The following is an 8,576-nucleotide window of genomic DNA, read 5'->3' on the forward strand; positions in this document are numbered from 1 at the left end:
CCAATCAATCGATTGTACTCATACGATAGAAGATGCAAGATCAGATCACACAACTACGATAAAGTAGTATCGGTCGGGCTTCACAATCCCAATGAAGTCTTTAAGTCGTTAACCTGATTTTAGAGAAGAAAATCACAGGTTAATGGAGATCGACTCTAGCGGGCGCACTAGTAGCACACATATGTGTGGGGATTAGTTTTTCACAATGCTAGATGTCTCCTTTATATAGCCTTCAAATCAGGGTTTTGCCTTAGTTACAAAGCAATCCTTATTCACCGTTAGATGAAAACCTGATTTATATTCAAGCTAATATTTCTCAACCGTTAGATCGAAAACTTAGCTTTTCACACACACTTGGGTTCGTGAAAACCATGCACAAACGTGTACGTGTATGTTGGTTCAACATAGTAACCCAAAAGGTTAACCATATGAGAATTTCATATTAACCTTGTTCTTCTTCACCATAACTAGTTCAATTGACTCAAATGAACTAGTTAAAGACTTGTTCAATTGCTATGAGATCTTATGTAACTACATAAGACACAATTGAAACAAAGATGATTCGTTTCGATTGAATCGGGTCATGAACATTATAGCCACGGTTTTCATAAAGCATTCCTTAGTAATTTAATGTTTCATGTTCAAAGCACATCTTTAGATCATAACCTCTTAAGTTCACAAACAAGTTTGCGGACTTAAGTTAATCAGTTGAGTTTTCCAAACTCAGCAGAAATTCTCGGAAAGAGAACTTCCGCCAGTTCGCGGACTGGGTTCGCGGACTTAGCACACAAACGAGTTTTGGAAAATCCAGCATAAATTCTCGGTCGAGAACTTCCGACAGTTCGCGGACTGAGTCTGCGAATGATAGACGCATTTATATGTCTAATTTGTCCTCAATATTTCGGATTATTAGTACTCGTTTTCGTACTTATTATGGTGTTCTGCGTGTTTTTAGGTATTTTTTGGAAATAAATATTGTTGGAAAATTCGGCTCGAAAAGTTGCTCGGAGCACCCCCGGAGGACAGTTGTTATACGGACCCCCATTTTTGCTAATTGTCACCCAACTATATATAGCCCAATTTTTTCCACAACACCCATTTTTTGTCCACAACACCCATCTTCTTCATTTCAATAATTAAGTTTTGGCGGAAAATATTTGGTTTCAACGGCATAATTGGGGTTGCGAATTTGAGCTTGCTGCGGTGAGACTAAAGGGATAGAATCAATTGGGCGTATTCCTAGGGTCTTAATAGGGATGGTAATGTTCTTTGACTCTGTTAAATTTGGCTGGATAATCATGGTTCGACGAAAATAGGAAGAACAGAATTGGCGGGAAAACTGAGTGTGAAACAACCAGAATTAGGGTTGGAGATTTTGCGCGATTTAGTGAGACTCAACGACTAAAATTGATTGGGAAGACTTGTTAGAGTTTCACGGGCGTGGTATGGTTGATTATTTTGATCATAATCATCAAGATTGAGGGAGACAGGGAGTTACGGGTTTTGCTCAACAAAACCCGAGTATTGCTGGATTCGGCTTTGGAGATTTCAGGAGTGATTCAATCACTCAAGTGGATTGGTTTGGGCCTGTTACGCTTAGACAGAGTTGGTATAGTCGTTAGATTCATCTAAATTGGGCTGAATTATCCAAGAGAAGTAAGCAGAGAAACACGTATCCAAGAGAAGTATTTCACGGATTTTACCAAGCTTTGTTGTTATTTGCGTATGCTTAGAAGGATCCAGTCACCAGTTAGATCGTGTCAGAGATAAACAAGGAGAGTTTTGCATCTGTAGACGCGTGAGGAAAAAAAATCAGGGAAGAAAATATTCGGAGTTTATTGCCTGCATGAAACGATTTTGGGGATCTTTCGGAGTTATTAGGGAAGATTCTCGCTGCTATGATTGTATATATAGTGTGCTGAGGACTCAGAGACGGGTTACGTAGTGATTGGGAGTAAGACAGAGCAAAAAATAGAGTGCAACCATGGTTGATTCATCAATAGGGAAGAAAGAAGGTGAAGAACAGAATACAATCATAGACCACAGTTTTTGGCTGTCATCTATTCTTCCCTTCGGTAACAGTATTTTTGTAATAGTCAATACACCCTGTAACAGCTATAAACCGTTGCAAAACTCTGTTTTCTTATATAATCATTTTTTAAGCACTTTGTAAGCAATGAAAAATCATTTTGAGCGTGTTTCCAACATGATGATGTGCTAATTCTCCCACAACCAAGGCAATGGGGAAGCCATTTACGCATGAATAATTGGTAATCACTTATTTTCTCTAATTTATAATTTATAATTCACTCAATCACTGCTTTTGCAGAGTTTTTAATTGTTTGCATAATTTTCTTCATTAGTTGTGATTCAATTTGATAGGTTATACTTTGTTTAGATAATCTATGCATAAGGGATACAATTAATATTTGAGAATATGCCTGATTATATGTGAATTAAGAAATAACGGACTTAAAATATAATTAGAGTGTTGAGTTATTTACCATAATTTATTCATGTGTAATAGTGGAATCAGTGTCTTGGTTGTCTTTAATATCTTGAAATCAATCTTGTATTAAGTTTTCTCTATTTTTAAGTTTTATTAAGTCTAGAATCTTTTGCTTTCACAAGCCTCAACGAACCTTTTTACTACAACATTATTGAGATCACATCAATTTTTGGCGTCGCCGACGCGGGCTTGTTTTTAGGCTAGAGTTTGTAGATTTTTTTTCTTTTTATTTTTTTCTTTTTCTTTTTTAGGTTTTTATTTCTTTTTATTTTTTTCTTTTTTACGTTTTTGGGTTTTTGTCTTTTTCTGACAGAATTTGGAATTTGGAGCGAAAGAAAATTTTGCCAAAGCTTTTGGTGAATACTTAAAGACTTGGAGTAAAGGGCAAAGCGAAAGGAGCGAAAGAAGAAGATTTTTTTTATTTTATAAAAAAAGAGAGGAAAAAAAAAAGAAACATTTTTATTTTTTAGATTTTTTTAGACTTTCCTTTTCTTTTGCACTTTATTTTTGGACTTTGGACTTTGGACTTGGACATTATTTTTACTTTTTTTTTTAAACCCTACGGAAGGGTAGTTTAAATATAAACTGTGTGCAGAGAAGGACGACGATTACGATATGGTCTCGGCCCCTCGGGTTCGTACATGACATAGGAGTCGTGGCCCGAGTCGACTACAACGGTTCATTCCCCGTCTGGAACAAGAGGTAAGTTTGTCGAAACACTCATGAATCCCCTGTCAGCGAGTTACTGTCTTCATTCGTGTGAATATATGTCGAGGAACTGAAAACGACTGCTTTAATTTCCTAGTAAAGGGAAAGGACTAGCCATACAAGATAAGGGTTCGGATTTCATCACCATTCTCTTCTTGGCCGCCTTAGGAAAACGATACCAAACGCGAACCTAAGCTTAAAATACTGACTAGAACGAGACCGATAGGGTAACTAGCTTAATAGGAAAGTCATTCGAAAAATATTGGTTGCTCTTTTAAGCATACTTTGAAGTTCATGATGGTTTATGTGAGTTGAATGCGTGACTGCGCCGCCTTGTAATGCCGGTGAGGCCTTGGGTATCAAAGCTCCACTGAGCTTCCCTCGCCTCTATTCAACTTACTTTGACTCGGATTGATTCCAGAGGGGTTTTCTTAAATTGTAACGAGTTCCCTTTCGAAGGATTAGAAGCTGGTCTAGAAACAATCTAAGTGGAGCCATCATGCTTTTTGTTTGCTAGAAATCAGTAGGTTTGCTGTGGTGGAGTCAGCCTTGTTTGTGTTTGCTTAGATATTCCCTTCCTTTTAGGATTTTTCTTTGTATTTTTGTTTTTCTAGTGTATGCCCGAGGTCATTAGAGAGCGGGCTTGGAAAAGAAACACTCTAGGTCCTTTGATTAGTGACAAACCTAGTAGTTCTTCTTGTGAAGGCGGGGAGCTCGAAGACTCTTCTTTTGAGAGCCCCGCTTTTGGAAACTTCAGTTTTGAGAATCCGTCTCTTCGTGAGTAAAGTACCCCTAATACTTCAGTTGTGCCAGGGATGGAAACTTTGAAAGATTACATGTTCCCAACTAGGACCAACCGAGCTTCGTGCATTAAATTGCCAGCCAATACGGCTAATTTCGAGATAAAACCTAGTATTCTTCAGATGATCCCTATATTCTTAGGAAAAGATGACGAGAACCCTTATTTTCATATTATGGACTTTGAGGAAATTTGTGGGACAGTCAGAATAAAAGACCTTACTGATGAAGTTTTGAAACTTAAGATGTTCCCCTTTTCCTTGAAAGATAAAGCCAAGACCTGGCTAAACAACCTACCATCTGAATCCATTGAAACATGGCAGAAACTTATTGCTGCTTTCTATATGAAATTCTACCCTAAGCATAAAACTGCAGCTGTTAGGCAGAAAATTAGTGCTAGTGTGCAACAAGAGGGAGAGTCTCTTTATAGGTTTTTATAGAGATTCAATGATCTCCTATCCCAGTGTCCTCACCATGGATTTGATAATATGAAACTCGTAGAGATTATTTATGATGGTTTAGACTATTCGACCAAAGCCATGGTCGAGTCTATGTGCGCTGGTGAATTCACTAGTAAAAATGCTGAGGATGCCTTTACCTTCTTAGGAGTTGTTGCCGAGAAATCCCAACAGTGGGAGTCTTGTGTTGAACCCCCTAAAAGACTCTTGGTTAATAGAAGTAGCACCAATATGGTAGATACGAGTTTTGCGTCAGATGCTAAGTTTGCTGCTTTCTCTAGAAGGTTAGAAGCTTTGGAAATGGGTCAGTCTAAAAATAGGTCCCTTGTTGAACCTAATAGAGCCTCTCAAGTCTCTAGTTGTGGAATAGAGCCCGATAACTCATTTTGGGAAGGTCATGTTAGTGAAGAGCAAGCCCATGTTGTCTATAACAATGCTATGTTCGAGAACCGTCAGAAGTTTGACCCATACTCAGAGACCTACAACCCTGGTTGGAGAAACCATCCTAATTTTTCTTGGCCTAAGGGCCAGAATCAAGGTCAGCCTAGTAATTGTCAGCCTCCTCCAAGTTTTAGTTATGCTAAGAACTCTTCAGGTCAACCCCAATTTCAGAACACTTCTGATAAAAAGATATCTACCTTAGAAGAAGCTCTCTCTATGTTAGTAAAGAACCATGACATGTTATCAACTAGCCACCTTAGCTTTCAACAAGAAACCAGGCAGGATTTGAAGAATAATTCCCAGTCTCTTGCTAAATTAGAACTTCAAGTCGTCCAAATAGCTAAGTTTCTCACTGAGAGAGAAGATGGAAGGTTCCCTAGTCATACTGACCAGATGCTAGAGAGATTAGCTAGACATAGTTATTACTGCTTTTTAGATGGCTACTCTGGATATAATCATATTGTTATTGCCACAGAAGACCAGGAGAAAACCACTTTTACCTGTCCCTTTGGTACCTTTGCGTATAGACGCATGCCTTTCGGGCTATGTAAAGCCCCTGCGACTTTTCAGCGTTGCATGATGAGCATATTTTCCGATATGGTAGAAAAGTTTTTAGAGGTCTTTATGGAAGATTTTTCAGTGTTTGGTTCGTCTTTCGATGAGTGCTTGCATCATTTGTCATTAGTGTTGACTAGGAGTAAGGAAAAGAATCTAGTGCTTAATTGGGAGAAATGTCAATTCATGGTTCGATCAGGAATTGTTTTAGGGCATATCGTATCTTCTAAGGGTATATAGGTAGATAAAGCCAAAAATGACCTTATAAAGACTTTACAGGTCCCAAAAACCGTAAGAGATATTAGGTCATTCTTAGGGCATGCAGGTTTTTATCGTCGATTCATTAAGGATTTTAGCTTGATTTCTAGACCTCTTTGCAATTTGCTTGCAAAAGATGTTAAGTTTGTCTTTGATGATGCTTGTTTAGAGGCTTTTGAGAATCTTAAGACTTTACTCACTACCGCCCCCATAGTCCAGGCACCCAACTGGAACCTACCTTTTGAGATCATGTGTGATGCTTCAGATGATGCTATTGGTGTTGTGCTAGGTCAGCGAGAAAACAAATTACTTCATGTGATTTACTATGCTAACAAAACTCTGAATGATGCCCAGTTGAACTATACCACTACCGAGAAGGAACTGTTAGCCATTGTGTTTGCCTTAGACAAGTTTAGACCCTATCTCTTAGGTTCTAAGATCGTCATATATACTGATCATGCTGCTTTGAAATATCTTTTGTCTAAGAAGGATACAAAACCTAGATTGGTTAGGTGGATCCTTTTGTTGCAAGAGTTCTCTCCAGACATTAGAGACAAAAGGGTGCCGAAAATTTAGTAGCAGACCACTTGTCTAGGCTAGTTGTTGATTCCCATGATGATTCCCTTCCTGTAAGGAATAGTTTTCCTGATGACAACTTTTCTTTGTTACCCAATTACCTTGGTATGCGAATATCGTGAACTATCTTGTTACTGGTCGAATGCCCCAACATTGGGGTAAACAAGACCGTTCTAGGTTTTTAGCCGAGGTTAAGCACTTCTGTTGGGATGATCCTTATTTGTTTAAGCATTGTCCAGACCAGATTATTAGGAGATGTATACCTGAGAGTGACCAGTCCAATATTATTTCCTTTTGTCATGATCATGCTTGTGGGGGTCACTTTAGTGCTAAGAAAACTGCTGCTAAGATATTGCAGTGTGGATTCTATTGGCCTTCGTTGTTTAAAGACTCCCATAGTTACTGTGTTACTTGTGAACGTTGCCAGAAAGTAGGAACCATTTCCCGTAGGAATATGATTCCCTTGAACCCGATTTTAATTGTTGAGGTCTTTGATGCGTGGGGTATTGACTTTATGGGTCCGTTTCCTAATTCTTTTGGTAACCTTTACGTCCTTATCGCCATACACTATGTCTCTAAGTGGATTGAGGCGGTTGCGCGTAAAACCAATGACCATAGGGTTGTGATTGAGTTCTTGAAAAATAATATACTTACACGTTTTGGTACACCGCGAGCTATAATTAGTGACGGAGGGTCGCACTTTTGTAATGGGCCTTTTTGGCTTCTGATGAAGAAATATGGTATTACACATAAGGTAGCTACCCCATATCATCCACAGACTAGTGGTCAGGTAGAGGTTTCCAATAGGGAGATAAAACGTATATTAGAGAAAACAGTTAATCCTAATCGGAAAGACTGGTCGTCTAGGCTTACTGATGCCTTATGGGCTTACCGTACTGCGTTTAAGACCCCCATTGGAATGTCTCCTTATCGGCTTGTGTATGGCAAGGCATGTCATTTACCTGTTGAGTTAGAACATAGAACTTATTGGGCTGTTAAGCAGCTAAATTTTTCATTTGACAAGGCAAGAGCCCATAGGAAACTCCAGCTCAATGAGTTGGACGAGATTCGTATAGATGATTACGATAGTGCGAAGGAGTATAAGAACAAAATGAAACTTGTGCATGATAGAAATATCTTACGGAAGTCATTTTCTCCAGGTCAAAAAGTTCTTCTGTATGATACCCACTTGCATATTTTCCCTGGGAAGTTACGTTCTCGGTGGACGGGTCCTTTTATTGTTCGCACTGTCTTTCCTCATGGAGTTGTTGAAATTGAGACACCGGATGGTAGTAGTTCTTCGAAGGTTAACGGTATGAGATTGAAACCCTTTTTAGATCCCTTTTCTATAGGTGATGTTGAGGAGGCCCCTCTGGAGGACCCTGTTTACCCTTGATTGACCATCGAGGCAGTTGTATGTTGTATATTAGTTTTTGATTTTCTTCACCCAGGTAGTATCTTTCCAACTTCTCCTCGTGTTATTTTAATTTTGATACTTCTCTTTCATTAGAAACATTGAGGACAATGTTAGATTTAAGTTTGGGGGTGGGGAAGAACTTTTTAGTCACATTTTTGAAACTTCTAGCGTCACACAGTATCCGGTTAGCTAAGTTTACATACTGTTTCTCACCGAAAAGATAGAAATTGGAATGCTAAAGATAACAATCTTTTGAGACATTAGAGAAAAAGACATTGAGATCTTTGAAATTCAGGAGAGAACTTGTTCCTTTTAGAGGGTAACCGTGATGGACCTAACCATCCATGATGGAAAGGAAAGTAGGTCAGGAAATGCCAGAAAGACAAAGCAACCTCACAATGTGATCTTAGTTACTGTATTACGAGTCTCTCTCAGTAGAAACTTATCATCATCAACAAGCGGAGCGACATCAAAATCTATGAAGAAAGTTGAAGGTTTATAAGTAACAATAGAAAAGAATAATTCAAAAATAAAAGTTGAAGACTTAGTTACAAGAAGTTATAAGAGAAAATGATATAAGTTGTTGGAATTCATGATACTAAGACATCACAAGTTGCGAAGATCCAAGTTTTTAAAGTCCTTCTCTCATGGCCATGTAAATTTTTGTCTTGTAATTTTTGTTCCAAAAAAAAATATGAAGAAAATGGAAAAAAAAACAAAAAAATGCAAAAAAAAACAAAATAAATCATCATTACGTTCTTTTTGTTCTATAATTAGTTTTTTGTTCAATAAGGCCATAGGGAAGTAGAAATTTTGAAGTCAAGCAAGAAATCGAAGAGAAGAGTTAATTTAATTG

This window comes from Papaver somniferum, unplaced genomic scaffold (genome assembly GCF_003573695.1).
Source record: "Papaver somniferum cultivar HN1 unplaced genomic scaffold, ASM357369v1 unplaced-scaffold_132, whole genome shotgun sequence".
NCBI classification, from domain to species: domain Eukaryota; kingdom Viridiplantae; phylum Streptophyta; class Magnoliopsida; order Ranunculales; family Papaveraceae; genus Papaver; species Papaver somniferum.